The sequence below is a fragment of the Clarias gariepinus genome, chromosome 8, assembly GCF_024256425.1.
Source record: "Clarias gariepinus isolate MV-2021 ecotype Netherlands chromosome 8, CGAR_prim_01v2, whole genome shotgun sequence".
NCBI lineage: Eukaryota > Metazoa > Chordata > Actinopteri > Siluriformes > Clariidae > Clarias > Clarias gariepinus.
In genome coordinates, this window is record NC_071107.1 from 13,192,238 (window position 1) to 13,207,250 (window position 15,013).

Here is a 15,013-nt window from a genome sequence, read left to right on the forward strand (position 1 = left end):
AAGGCCAACCCTGCGAGGATACTGAGGCATCCAGAGAAGGACCAGCTCCAGCTGGATTCTGCTTCATGATGGTTTGGAGCTACACATGCTGCTCCTGTGCTTCCAGTGTCCAGAGCCCATCTGCCCTCTGCACCTGCTGACTCATCCCTGTGCTGAACTGGACTTCTTGTTAATTTAAATAACTTCTTATATTTTCTAAGCATTTCACTGCATATCGTACTGTGTATGACTGTGTATGTGACAAATAAAATTTGAATTTGAATTTGATATTTATATAATTTCTATCCATTATCAAAAGAGGATAAGTTCCCTGTTGAGTCTGGTTCCTCTCAAGGTTTCTTCCTATTGCCATCTCGGGGAGTTTTTCCTTGCCACTGTCGCCATCACCCTTGGCTCTGCTCTAAAAGAAAGATATAATTGTAAGTAATAGTAAAATTGGTAGGTTTATCCTAAATGTATTAAATATAATTCCTTTTAATGATTTTTAATAAACTTAATTATATATTTATTTTACTTAAATAGATATAATATCCATAGGTAAAAGCTAAAGGAAGTGAGACTCATCTGTTTAAGTGTGTAATCCCTGTTTTTCAATTGTATATATATAATAAAACAAAAATCTACATACCATCCTTATAATTCTTAAGGTAATAATTTGGTCCTCTAAACTTGGCAAAACTTTATTTGTTATGCATTTAGTGTCTTTCATTTCTTTATATTTGTAATGAATTGGTTTTCTTTAATTGCTTTAATTATTTATGTTTTTGGTATTTAAATTAATTTCTATTTTAGCAGTTTATTTGTTTAACATCACATGCTTTGTAAGTAAAAGTGGAAGTGAATTGAAAATCAATCACATCTGCTGTACATGCCTGTCAAAGCGAAAAAGAACTACAGAGCCAGAGAAAAATGCTTCAAACAGTGCATCAACTTTGGAAATTCCAATAAGAGCAACTCAGCTGAGAACTATTCAATCAGCAGATTCAAGTTAGACACATTTTAATCACTCTCCTTTAAAAATATTTTACTTATTTTAACTTTGTGTAAGATGACAACACAGTAAAACACAGTTTCTACCAAGATCAGAGTAGTTTCTTAAAAAAATTATAACCCTTTTAATTATACGTCCTACCACTGAAATTATTGGTCAAAATAAAAAATTTGTCATCCATGTTATTTGTCAACTATATGTTACCCAGTAATGTAAGTAATTAGTCGGAAGAAATGCAACTAGTAGATTTGTTACACTGAAAAAAATAGCTAACTTGTACTGTATCACTATTTGTTCTATTGAGAATTGTTTTGTACAATGTGAACTGTTCCCCAAATTATAAAATAAGTCATCAGTAATAAAAAGCATAAATATGCTTATATAGGATTCTATATTTAAGGAAGATTTACTTTTAACATACCATCTTTAGTAGCATTTATATTCTTATGCCACATTTAATGGTATTGGAGCAAGTGTCCAGATCTAAGGCAAGTGGCCTCAGTGAGCCTTGGGTGCCCATTACCTATTTACCATTTTTCATTTCATAAATTAAATATAGTTGATACCAAGTACCGCATACAGGAGACACCACAAACAACCTTCTATTGCTCTGGCACAGTATTTTAACCGTTACAGTTTGGTTTTGTCTATATAGTTGATTGGATCTTATGTGTTTTGATTTTCCTGTAATGTCAAACCTTGAGGCATACTTGTCTATTTTGTTCATTTTTTAACATATTAATTTTGAGATTTGCTTGACAAGTGTCAGTGTAATGGGATAATTATTGTTCTTAACTACATCTACCTGTAGTTTTCATTTTATGTTTGAGTGAAAATGTACACTGCATTTACACTCAAACACACTGCAGTCGGACTATAGTAATTATAACTGTCTCAGAAGTATATATGAGTGTGCAGAGATTTAAACCAGATACTTTCAAGTCAATATAGTAGTCTATTTATTTTTCTAAAAAAAAGATCCATATCATTTATAGTTAGACAAGTATTTAACACTTGTTTGACTGTAAAATAAAAAAACAAATACGATAAAATGATTTAAGGCTTTTTACATCTATTGCGAATAGTGGAGACTCTGCTTCAACATGAAATGAGCAAAAGATAATTACTATCATAAATCATTTGGTAGTTTAATTTTCTTTAAAAGTTCTACATTTTGCTCTTATATCCTTTTCTCAGCTGCTCACACAATTCTTATATACTGTAATTATACAGTAGGTCTTGAGCCACTCAAGACCTATAATTCATACAGACTTAATGCTTCATAAATTAAACATGTAGATTAAATTGCAGGGATGAGAACAATGTTTTACTGTGACAGGTGGTAAAGTACCTACAAATACAATTTAAAATTGTGTTGTTTATTTAAGAATCTCAACAGCAACCTGAGTTGTCTGTTCCACCCACTCAACATTCAGCCTCATCAGTATATTTATCTACAGCCTGATCATCTGTCATCATCTACATCTCACTGTTTCTCACTGGCTCATGCCTGTTACGATATTGGATTTATTTGTTTCTTGTGTGTCTGGGTATGCTTGCTTTAACGTTTCTGACTACTTTTAGACTTTCCCCTTTTGATGGTTGCTTGGTTTTTGTTTGCCTATTCCGTTTATGACCCTTTTGCTTGTTTTGACTACGCTTTTGTGTTTGCCTTCTTTGTTGTTTGGTTTGTAAATACTTTTGTATATATTTATATTTAACTCTTTTTTTTGAGTGGCTTAGTAAGGAGTCGATGCCATTTTGTTCGCCCTTGTTATTCTTGGTTTGTGGTTAGTTAGGGAGTAAGGGAGGAGTCTTGTATTTCTGTTTCTTTATTTTTGATGCAGGTAAGTTGTCACTTTTGGTACTAGGTAGAGGGAATTTTGTTTATTGTTTTGGCCTTGTCGGCTTCTGAAGCTCACAGCCACCTTTTGGGGATTTGCTTATTCACCTTTTTGTAAATAAACACTAAGCAAACGCGCTTTTGTTCTCACCCCCTTTTTTCTTTTCAGGCCCGACCTAGACCGGGGCGTAACAATGCCTTACCGTATGTTAGATGGTCCTTTAATGATAAATGGTTTATAGGTCACAGTGTGGTGTAACAAACAAACATTCTTCTAAAACTGATCAAGACCAGATACTAGGCTGAAAATGTCTTTGAATTGGCAGATGTTTGGAATTGACAGGTGAACAAACTGGAAGAAATAATAAGGACAACTTTTAACATAGTTGGACAAAGTGAGGTGAGACAAGTAACTTGGTTTAATATAGATGTCCCAGACATGCAGTAGGGACTGGCATATGGTAGGAATTTGTAATAAAATAAAGTATCCATATCCTGTACATTCCAGGCCAGGTTCGATTCCCATCTCTGTGTGCATGGAGTTTGCATGTTTTCCCTGTGCTCGGTGGGTTTCCTTCTGGTACTCCGGTTTCGTCCCACAGTTGATATGGAAATTAGGCTAATTGGCGTTCCCATATTACCCAGAAATTTTTCACCCAATAGAAGCCACTGTTAAGCATGACAGAATAGGAAGCTCCCCAGTCAAGCCTCTCTCATTTAGAGAAAATGATTCATGCCATAATCATTAATAGAACTGTAGTTCTAATCTTATAAGAGACTACTGTGTTTTGGTTCACCTCTCTGTGCCCTTCTCTGTGTGTGTTTTAGTGTGTGTGTGTGTTTTAGTTTCAAAATATAATAAAAGCAATTTCTCTTTATCTGTATTTCATTATTTTTAATAGGGAATAGAAAACATACTTTTTCTAGTCTTCCTTCTTTTGTAGTTTACTGCATCATATCCCTCACAGGAAGGAGAATAAGGAGCACAGTAGTTCTTTTTGGCCCATAGGTAATCTGCATATTCATAGATGATGGGTAATTTCTTCTTTTTTCGCACACCTGTGCAGTGACTTCCATACTCTTATATGATTGCACAATGTAATCTGGACCCGTGGGCTTTGTATAATTCAGCACAGGTTTAATTACTCAACCAGCCAAGATCTTGTCACATGAGGTGAGTAGAAAAGGCAGACCAGAATGAAGATGTATGAGAGAAAGTTTTGATGGATTTATATGTTGTAGGTCTTGTGAATTGCATATAATTTTTCTGTGAGACTGAGTTTGCTCAATTTGAGTCATTAATCATAAAATTAAAATATTAACAGATATATGTAAATCCCGCTAAGACAACATCAAAACAACAAGAATTTTTAAATCTGAGCTACAGAATTCTCTTGTTTTCTTCCTCATTCATGCTTCAGCCTCACCATGGCCGTTGATTATTCGTTTTTTTTAATTACCCAATCATGTGGCACAATGAATAAAGCAATGTATATACACATACACCTTCAGTTAATGAAGCTTAAGTGAGCTTAATTTTATGGCTCGTTTGTTGGATCCAGATGTGCTGATTTCAATATTTCAAAAAAAGTTCATCTGAAATTTTCTGTAGAGGGACCTTCGAAAAACAAACAACATTTTTTTTTCAATAAGCTGTAGTTGTACAGTATGTGCACCAGGTTAATGAGAGAGGTCAGAATAGAATCTTCACTGATCAGGCTAAAAGGAAGACAATCAATATACTCTCATTACTGTGCTAAACAGTAAAACATCACAGAATGAAAAACATACATGTTTTTCAAAAACATATTGTCAAATCTTAATGTGAATGATCTACAGTAAAACAGCTAAAATCAATCTAGGTAGATATCAGGGTCTTCTGACATTTGTTAGACTGTGAAATTTCCCAAGATTTTCCTCTCTCTCTCTCTCTCTCTCTCTCTCTGGTTCCGTGGCTTCCTCCTCATTCTCCTACTTTATATGGCAATTCTTACCATGGCTTATTAAAACTTTTTTTTTTCTCCCTGGAACATGCAAATGTCTTTGATGTACAGTAGTAGACTCAGGAAATTGATTAGTGTTTACACACCTCTTTTTCTGTGAATAATCTAGGGATCCTTTCCACACCCTAATGTTTGTAAAAACATTTCTCTCAATATGAACAAGCTATAGTTAATGAAACAGACTATTTAAAAATTGTATTATTTGCCCTTAAAATTTAAGTGTGATATTAAAGAACATAATGCAATGCCAGATACTTACCCTGCGTTTAAAGTATATTTTAAATTTTTTAAATACATTTCACATTTTTAATTCAGTTCATTTCTATTTTATTTGTATGTTCCCTTACCAATATTGATTGTTCAGTTGAAGAGAAATTAAAATCCCACATATATTCAGTATATTTCAAATTAATTTATATATTTAGCTTTATTTTGTTTTTATTTTTAAAAGACAAAATACTTTTATTTCTATTTTAAGTTTTGTCAATTTGTCACTATGAGCAAGCAAGAGTGCCACAATGGTGTGAAAGGGAAAAAAAGCTTACTGTACTAACTCGCCTTCATGCCTTTTAGCCAAGAAATAGATACACCTAATTCTATGGGAAAAAATAATATTCAATGTCCACATTCGATGTCCTCATTACAAAGTTAAAGAAAAAGCAATAAAGTATTGCAACAAAGTGCCACTAATCTAAGTTATAGCATGTTTAACCTGATTTAGAATGTTTCATACATGTTTTGTCTTTGTGTTAAATATATAAATAAATAATTATTGTTATTATTTATTCAAATTTTTGCCATGATTCTTTTATTTAAGCCTATTAAGAAAAGTTATTTAGCAAATAACAGGGGCAAGCATACATTTCACAGTGTATTCAAAGTGTTCCTTAACACGTTTTCATTCATTTATTATCTAATTCTGAAATAACTGTCGCTGCTGCTGCCTTGAAATGACCTCCTGAATGTGTATATGACCTAATTTTTCTTTCTGAATTTTTTTCTGTGATATGCAGTGATATGCCATGTATTTGTGTGACTTCAATGCATTTCCAAAAGTCCCTCTGTACATACTAGAGTGCCCTAAATAAGAATGCTGTTGCTGTAGGATTGAAGGGAATGTCCCAAGAGGAAAAAAGTGGTTATGCACTGTTGTGTGTTAATTCTATTTGTTAGTCTTGCATATGTCTACAAAAAAACAGCCTACGAATGTAACTTTAGCATCATTTTTAATGCAAGTTCGAAGTAGGCATTGCAAGTGCAGTAAATTTTTAAGGGTATTTCAGAACTCACAAACTTTTCTAGAGAAAAAGGTTCTAGAAGGTGCCTCAAGATGCCATCTGCAAACATGAATAATGAGAGAGGGATACAAAATGAATCTGGAAGAAACCCATCCCTCAGGACGTTAACCTTCCTAGTCCACCAGGTACTGTAGGTCCTTCCCACATGGTCAGGCTTTTAATTCTTTGTGCACTGCGAAGTCTTGACTGCCATCAATGAGCCATAAAGGAGGGCAGGACGGTGGGTTTGATGGACATGAAACCGAGTGTTAGAATTAAGAGGTGTGAAAAAAATCGTTGATGATCCCCATAGTGGAAGGTAAGAGCAGTCTACAGTAACTGTGCATTGTGGGATGTGGATTGATGATCTTTGAGATAGTAAAAAGGGCTTCTGGATCTAGGGGATAGTTTCTAGGAAATAGTTTTGAAAGGCAGGTCTTGTGCAATAGGTTGTTAATGCTGTTACAGTAACATGCGAGCACCTACAGGAGTGTAGGAAGCATGCAGGGAGCGGAGAAGTGTGGTGATGTGAGAAAATGAGATGCACACCTTCATTCTGGATCATCTGCAGAGAACAAATAGTGGACAGATGCAGACCTTCCAGGAGTGAGTTGCAGGAGTACAGTCTTGAAATAACAAGGGACTGAACAAGCACCTGAGTGGCCTGTGAAGAAAGAAATAAGCAGATTCTTCTTGCTTGTTGTAGAGCAGAAATCAACAACAACAAGTAAGGTAAGCAACAGGTGGGGAAAATCAAAGATGATTGTCCAGAAATACCCCATGATGGCGGGCAGTGCCTGAAGGAGTGATCCGATTGTTTTCCAGGGAGATCACAAAGTCTTGCCCGAGGATAAATCACCAGGGATAAACAGCAGTTCAGTTTTACTAAGATTGAGCTTCAGCTGATAAGCTGCCATCCAGGATGAGATGTCTGTCAGACGTGTTGAGAAACCCAAGTGTCTGCATAACAATAGGAGAGTCTGGGGTCTGGGGGTCATGGAGGATTCCAATATGTCAAATCATACGACCTATTAAACCATTGCCCCCCTGTTTCACAGATTCCAAGGCTTGTAAGAATAGATAACAGAATCTTGTGGTTCACTGTGTCAAATGTACCTGACAGGTCCAAGAGGATAAAAATAGATAATAGTTTAGCTGATCTAGCAGCATGGAGCTTCTCAGTGACTTACAGGAGGGCAATTTCTGTAGAATGTGCTACTTTGAATCCAGGTTGGTTGGGATTATTAAGGTAGTTCTGTGAGAGGTAAAGAAATATTAGGTTGTAAACAGTTCTTTTGAAGAATTTTAGAAATAAAAGAGAAAAGCAATACCGGGCAATCATTGCTGACATCTGCTGCATCCAGGCGGAGTTTCTTAAGGGTGGAAATAACCCTTTCATGGATGCATAGTAACAAATAAACCCTAGGAGTTTTCTTTCATGATTGCTTATAAAAGGCCATCTAATGCTATGAGAAGCAAACCATTTTTGGCGAATATAGAGAAAGACTGTACTCAGCTACCATACAGATTTTCTTTAGAGGCAGCCGCGGAAACAAAATGTCGAGATTATCAGGCGGAGTTTCTTAAGGGTGGAAATAACCCTTTCCTTCTTAAAAGCAGCAGGAACATGACCAGATGTTATGGAATGGTTGATAATGGTTGATGATGATTGTGACGAAGGGAAGGAGATTTTGTGAGATGGCCTGGAGAATTGTGGAATTGATTGGGTCCAATTAGCAGGTGGTGGGATTGGAGGAAAGGCTAAGGGAGGGGAGGGAAGGTCCTGAAGTTCTGGTGTATGGTTTGGGTTGAGATCAAAGGTCTGGCGGGTTGCTGCAATTTTCTCTTTGTAGAATGTGGTGAAGTCATCAGCAGTCAGAGAGTATGGGGCAGGAGGAGTCTGTGGGATGAGGAGAGTGATGATAGTGAGGAGAAGATGTTGTGGACTTTGCCAGGATCATGTGCCGAGGCTTCCAGCTTTTCCCTTTAGAAGACAGTTTTGGCAGAAGTCACGTCACATTAGAATTTGAAGAGAAGAGCACGGTAGACAAGAGCTGCATCAAGCTTTCATCTTTTCTTTGCGGTTTTTAATTCTCTTTTGTTATAACTGTATGTAAGACCTCGGTTAGCCAATCTCTCTTGGTTTAGCCAATCTCTCTTGGTTTAGAGGACAGAGGGCATAGGAGGTCCGTGGTTGAGGAGAGAGAGGAGAGAGACGTATCAGTTGCACCTTTATTGTATCTAAATTCTTCTTTATCAGTAACACAAAATTGTCACGTTTTATTGTCTATTGTTATATTTTCTAGCATTTGCCACAGTGACATGGATGGTATCAATGAACGCTTTATGTTGAGTTTTAGTTTTGACATTGATACATTTTGATTTGATACATGGGGGAGAAATAAAGTAAATAGGTCATTTTTTTTTACATGATTGTTGTTCACTGTGTGCCTCAATTGCATTTTTGTATTACTGTTTACACAACAGGATTCTTTCCCCCAACAGGATGCTTTTCAATACAGTGGTTGACAGAAATCGTTCAAAAGCAGAGGAGGACATCAACATGATGAAAATGATTTCAGTTCAGTATTATAAAAAAAACAATAAATATGCTTATCACTGACAATGCCATATACACCACCACCAATGCTAAGGTCAGAGGCTTCTTTGCCAACATTGTACATGTCCTGAAGTCTTGAATATCAATGGGGACAAAAACAAGGTTCTGAGAACTGATAGATAGCAAACCATTATTCACATACAGTAGATGGAATCCAAATTAAAGTCAATGAGTTCATAAATCTGTGGTCCCTAATCTAGAAGATGAACAAAACAAGGTTATCCATCAAGACCAAGATGTATCTCTTTTAAATACTTGAATCCTGCCAGAACTCCTGTATACTGTAGGTCAGAGGCATGGATACATGGTAACAAGTAAACCCTAGGAGTTTTCTTTCATGATTGCTTATAAAAGGCGATCTACCACTCAAAAAAATGAACATGGCTACCTGTTACATGTACTATGTATTACTATGTAATATGTGTTTTGTACATAATAATTTCATGTTTCCAAGATGAACATGAATAAATTAGGTTGTATTTGCATGAAATTCAACAACTTAACATGTATTAGATTCAATCATGTTGAGATAAACCAAAGAGATCTTGTCACTATGAAAACCTGGGAATATCAGCTCAAACATCGCGAGAAGCCATCGCGAGAAGAGAAGACAGCGTGTTGAGAAGACAAACGTTTGGCGGGCGTGTGGAAAAGGTAAGCAGGAATTAATTCCCATCTTTCTAAATAGAAACGAAATACTGAACATAAAAGTTACCTGCTGTTTAGCGATGTTTCGTCACGTTTTTTTGGTTTAAGCTATTTCTTGTATTTTTAATCACACTTAAAATACCGATGGTTATATGCGCGTGCTTAATCTGAATTTGTTGTACCAACGCTATTCATTTATGTTAACGGTATTAAATCATGTTGGACGCATCTGTAGTAAATAAGTTAAATGAACCTAATAAAATTAATTTGACTGAACCTAAGAACATTAAGTTGGGCCAAAAAAAAAGGGTTAATGCTAAAAGAAAGCTATTAAATCAGGTGGAAATTCTTTCCATAATTTAATTATGTTCATTCAACGAGTTATTTTTTTGAGTGTACAATGTGAGAAGCAAACCATTTTTGGCCAATAGAGAGAAAGACTGTACTCAGCTACCATAAAGATTTTCTTTAAAGGCAGCCGCGCAAACAAAATGTTGTGATTATCAGCAAAACAGGCATGGCTCAGGCAAGTCTAAAATACCATAATCAAGATTCACATTGGTGGAACCAAGAAATTTCGCACTTGATGGCCAAGCATCAACATCGAAATCCTGCAGCATCCACTATTTACTGGTTCCTGGGATTTAGCGAGGTAGGGAAAAAAATAGGTAGTGTTCAGTTAGAAAAAAGTACAGTAAAAGATATTGTAGCGTTTTTACGCCGAGAAGAATGCTGGAGAGACGAGTGAGCTTATTTGCTACCCAATGCAATGGCTGGGAGTACTTTATTTAGCACACAGCCGGTAATGGCATGAGCAGCACCTTCACTCAGGAGCCTACCTCTAATTCAGCGTCAGCCTGAACTAGAGCACATTTCACACGTCACACCCCTCAACACACACACAACAGGGCCGAAGTCACTAACCCAAACACCTTTCCCCATCATGGTGAACACACCGACATTCCCGCAAAGCATGCTGGTCGTCAGCCGCCGCCCCGCCCACGCCACACTGCCCCCACCCGAGCTGTGACCGTCCCTGGTCACCATGACGAAGTTTGTTTTGAAGGCGTGGAGGCGGTCGGCGCTGGCGGTGGGAACGCCGGCGTCCTTTGGCAGGTGAGGGATGAACGCGAACATAGTCCTGAGGCGGTCCGGCCTCCACAGAGTTCGATGTTTCATCGGCGTGCGGCTGGTAAGGCGCAAGACGGTCCCGGTGGAGCAAAACTCGTACCCGCCCCGCCAACCGCACCCGGTAGATGACATCGGAGGGCCGAGCTATTACCGCACAGGGGCCCACCCAGTGAGAGACACGCCCGGCCGAGAGCCCCCTCCTCCTCCTTCCGGAGGAACACACCCACACCTGCTCGCCAGCAGCAAAATCTCGCCCCTGGCTGTGAGTGTCCACGCCCATTCGCCCCATAGGTGCCACCTGAAAGTCTTGCAGCAGTGCCCGCGAGCGCTGGGTGGGGCCCTTCTGCCTGGCGATGAGCGGTTCACAGTTCAGCTGTGAGGCCGGCGGAGCGACTGCGGGTGACGCTCTGGGAGACGCAGTAAGACGGCTGCATGCTGGCTCGGACGGCTGATCACCACCGGAGGACCTGGAGGACTGCACGGGGGGAACGTCCTGCGTCGAGGGTTCTACGTCGCGACGGCGCTCCACTTGCTCGCAGTACCGGCCACGCGCTTTGCTGCCCGGCCGGCGAGGTAAAGCGCCGGTGTTAGCGCGCAGATTTCCCGCTCGGTCTGCTACCGGAAGTTCCGCCCCCCGGGTGTGTGCTGCTAACCTGTCCGGCTGTGGTTTGGGTCCGAGCAACCTGGCTACCCCGAAGTTACCACGCAGAGTTCCGCTGGACAAATTCAGCAGCGCACCCATCTCTCCAAAATATCCAACCCCAAAACGCAGTCCTCCTCGACGTCCCCCACAACGAACCCGTGGGAATAAGTTCGTCCACCCACCTGGACTCGCACTGTGCGACACGCCCTTACCTTCACGTAGCCCCCAGCAACGGTGCAGATGCTGAAGGCAGGATCAGGCCGTTCGCAAACACGCTTGCTTTGCCCCAGTAATCCAGAGCGCAGCCGCGAAACAGTGGAGCCGGTGTCCACGAGCGCCCGCAGTAAGACGCCATCCAGCACACAGTCGATGTAGAGCCCAGCGCGGCTTACCACGCGTCCTCCCGGCGCGAGTCTAGCGGCTGCTGGTGTACGCGGTCCCGTGCCTCGGCCTCGCCGCGAAACATCGTTGCCTAGCCGCGACGGGTATCCCTGTCCCCGGCTAGGTTCACGAACGGAGCGCCACTGAGCTGCAGGCGGTCGCTCGGCTCTTCCGCCGTGATGTACCGCCGATATGGGCTCAGCGCGCTCGGCCTCGCGCAGCGGCAGGTCGCTTTGCCGGCTAACGGCGCGCGGAGCTGTCTCTTGCTCCGGCGCTTGTGCTGCGCCAGCCTCCGCCCCGAGATCCAGCGCCGGGATTTTCACCTCGCCGCTCCGCGTTGGTTGCCGTGGTGTGCTCGCTTTAGCGCCGTCGGGAAAGCGCTTCTTCTTCGCGAGTAGTCGCTCCGCTACTCGGCGGCCCGCTTGGATTTTCAGTAGGTCTTCCGTTGTGCGCTCGAACCCGTTACTCTCCATCCCACTTCTGACACCAATGTAGCGTTTTTACGCCGAGAAGAATGCTGGAGAGACGAGTGAGCTTATTTGCTACCCAATGCAATGGCTGGGAGTACTTTATTTAGCACACAGCGTTAGAGTTTATTTTGTTAAATGCATAAAGTAATAGAGAAGGAATACAATTTGTAATTAAATCAAAATGAAATATATACTTTATATCTAGCAAGGAATAATGATGCAATTGACAATTTTTGTTCATTATTCTGCTGAACACTTCCTTTTGTTTCCCTCTGGAATACACCTTTGCTACTTTTGCACAATAAAACTTGCAAGGAAAGCAAAGGGTGAGAACCATAGGGAAATAAAAGTGCTCATGCAGTTAAAAGCGAATACAAAACTCTATAGACTTCTTGTGAGCATCTCAGGCTATGGTGCTGAAAATGAGGTTTAATTGAATTGCAGTCCCTCTAAAGCCCTCACTCTTCAATCTTTTTTATACAATCCCAATTCACTCAGTCATGACACAATTTACACACCTTTGAATAAGTCAGATAAATGTTCATCACCCTACTGTGTGTATCCCTGTGTTGAAAATGTGTGTGTGTGTGTGTGTGTGTGTGATTGCCTAAAATATGTCTGAGATGTCTATGAATTCTGAATTTGCATTCCACTGACACATCAATAAACACACATCAATCATAAAGAATAGGATATAAATTCTACTATTCTGTATATATTTAGATATAAATGTTTACTACCATTGTACTCTCTCTCTCTCTCTCTCTCTCTCTCACACACACACACACACACACATACACACACTGTCTGATATACATATTCCTTTTGGTCCATACCAAGACATAAAAACAGCTCAACACAAATATTGCAGCTACAGAAGAGTGTAAAACGTAGTAAAACTTCCCTCTGCTAGGTTAATTAAAAAGATATATGCCCTGGAACACTGTGGGAATCCAAATGCATATGAGCAGAAAATCCCTCACAAAATATCAAATCTGGCAGCCCATAGTTAATTTAAATTAATTATCTCTGTTTTCACCACTACAAAACTATTTCTGCTTTATTCAATGCAAATCCAGATAAAATTCAACTGGCTTGGTGAGAACAGAATGTCAGACAGACAGCAATTGTACAACATTTTAAAAAGTACTTTTATACATTTAACAATTTATAGCAAAATATCTTTTCTACAGTATTTGCACTGGTATGAACTTATATCTAAGTCAGGGTTTATACTTGCTTACTTGCTTTGTGCTCTATCCACTGGTGACAATAATGACCTTACTGATTAGGAATGAACGCGCAAAATGTCAGCTAATTAAGGTTATATTTATTTATTCATTATATTTATCCACAAAAATGAACAGAAGTAGTATTCCTGAAAACCCAATTCTGATACACAAAATACTGCTGCAACAATGACTATCCATTTTTTTTTTTTTTCCTACAAATCCTTAGTACATAAAAATGACAAAGAACATATTCCCTGCACAAAAAACCCTGTACTGTTTCTATGGGCATCAAATACCAGTACACAATCATCAATAATGAAGATAGATTTAGAGCTTGAAAAGCAATTTCTTTATGCATGGCTGGAAAAGCACCCACCCACTGACATTCTTGAAACGATTACATTGCTTTAGCTTCAGTTTCAAGTTTTACTTGCAGTTTAGTGGCATCAACATACTGTAGACAACTAGAATGTGACCCTTCTGTGCAAATTTCCTCCCTGCATTTGTCAACAAAACAGCACTGGCTGATATTTTTTAAACCTTTATATGATCGAAATGAAGGCTTTCTCCTGGTCAACGATGACACTTAAATGGCAATGGAAACACAAAGTATTAATGTGTATTATTGATTGCCAATCGTTGTTATGGAACCAATGAAATGAGAAACATCTACCGTCTCTGACCTTTGGAACCCTATGAGATAAATGTCCTTTTGTAGGTTTGACCCTTGATTTTATATCATCAAGCAGTGCTTTAGTTGCACAGTTTTCTTTGCTACAGTATGTTTAATTTTTACTTGTATCTTTTAAATATCATACATGAATATTGTGGCTGATCACTGCAATGTGGTGCACTAAACACAAACAGACACACTTCAGGAAAAAAAAAATCAAATGCTCTATTATTTTAGGAAGGATGGGCGAGTTTGAAGAGTGCAGGTGCAGTCTGTCACTCATTCTCAGTGATCTGTACAGAACAACTAAGTGCATTGTATTCTTGTAGTGATGCTCCATGGCAGGGGCAAGGTCCTTCCTGCGTGATGAGAGGAGGCTTGGCTGATGCCCGAGGGAGAGAGATGTCAGGAGATTCTAGACGAAATAGTATGACAGCAGTCATTTCAAACCATGAAACAGATGCAGTAACTCACCTGATGGTTTTGGTTCCTCTTTTATGCTCTTCTGGCACCTCATGGAGGGTGAAGAGAGAAACCATTCAATCTGCACCAATAATGTTTTGTTTCTCAACCCTACCCTGTCTATACAACGTCCTTTTTATACACAACACTGTGGGTGCTGAAATGGCACTGTCCTTTAAACCACACTCATGTGCATAAGGAGCTGAAAAAGATTAGAGCAGCTGGGTTGTGCTGTCATAATATATAGCAAATGCCATTAGTGCAAATGTTTGCCTTACCCCAGGAGTTAAATATTAAGAAATAATTACTTTTAGTTAATAGCAATTAACTCCAATTGTTTTAGGCCATGATCTATAAGATTCCAAATACAGAATACACTGAAAGAGGACACTGAAAGGAACTGAAATATTTTCCTACATGGCAGACAAACAAAGAAAGTACAAGTTAAGGAAAGGTCAACACTGAAAGTCTTGACAAAAAAAAAAAAAGAAATTTAGAGGACAAGGACAAAACACACAGTGGGACATGTGCAAAAAAAAGACCCCAGTAAAAAGATGGTCCTGTTTAAGAGGCAGAACACCACAGACAACACTGGAGAACCCATTATGGAAAGATATGAAGAGCAGGGTCAACCGAAGC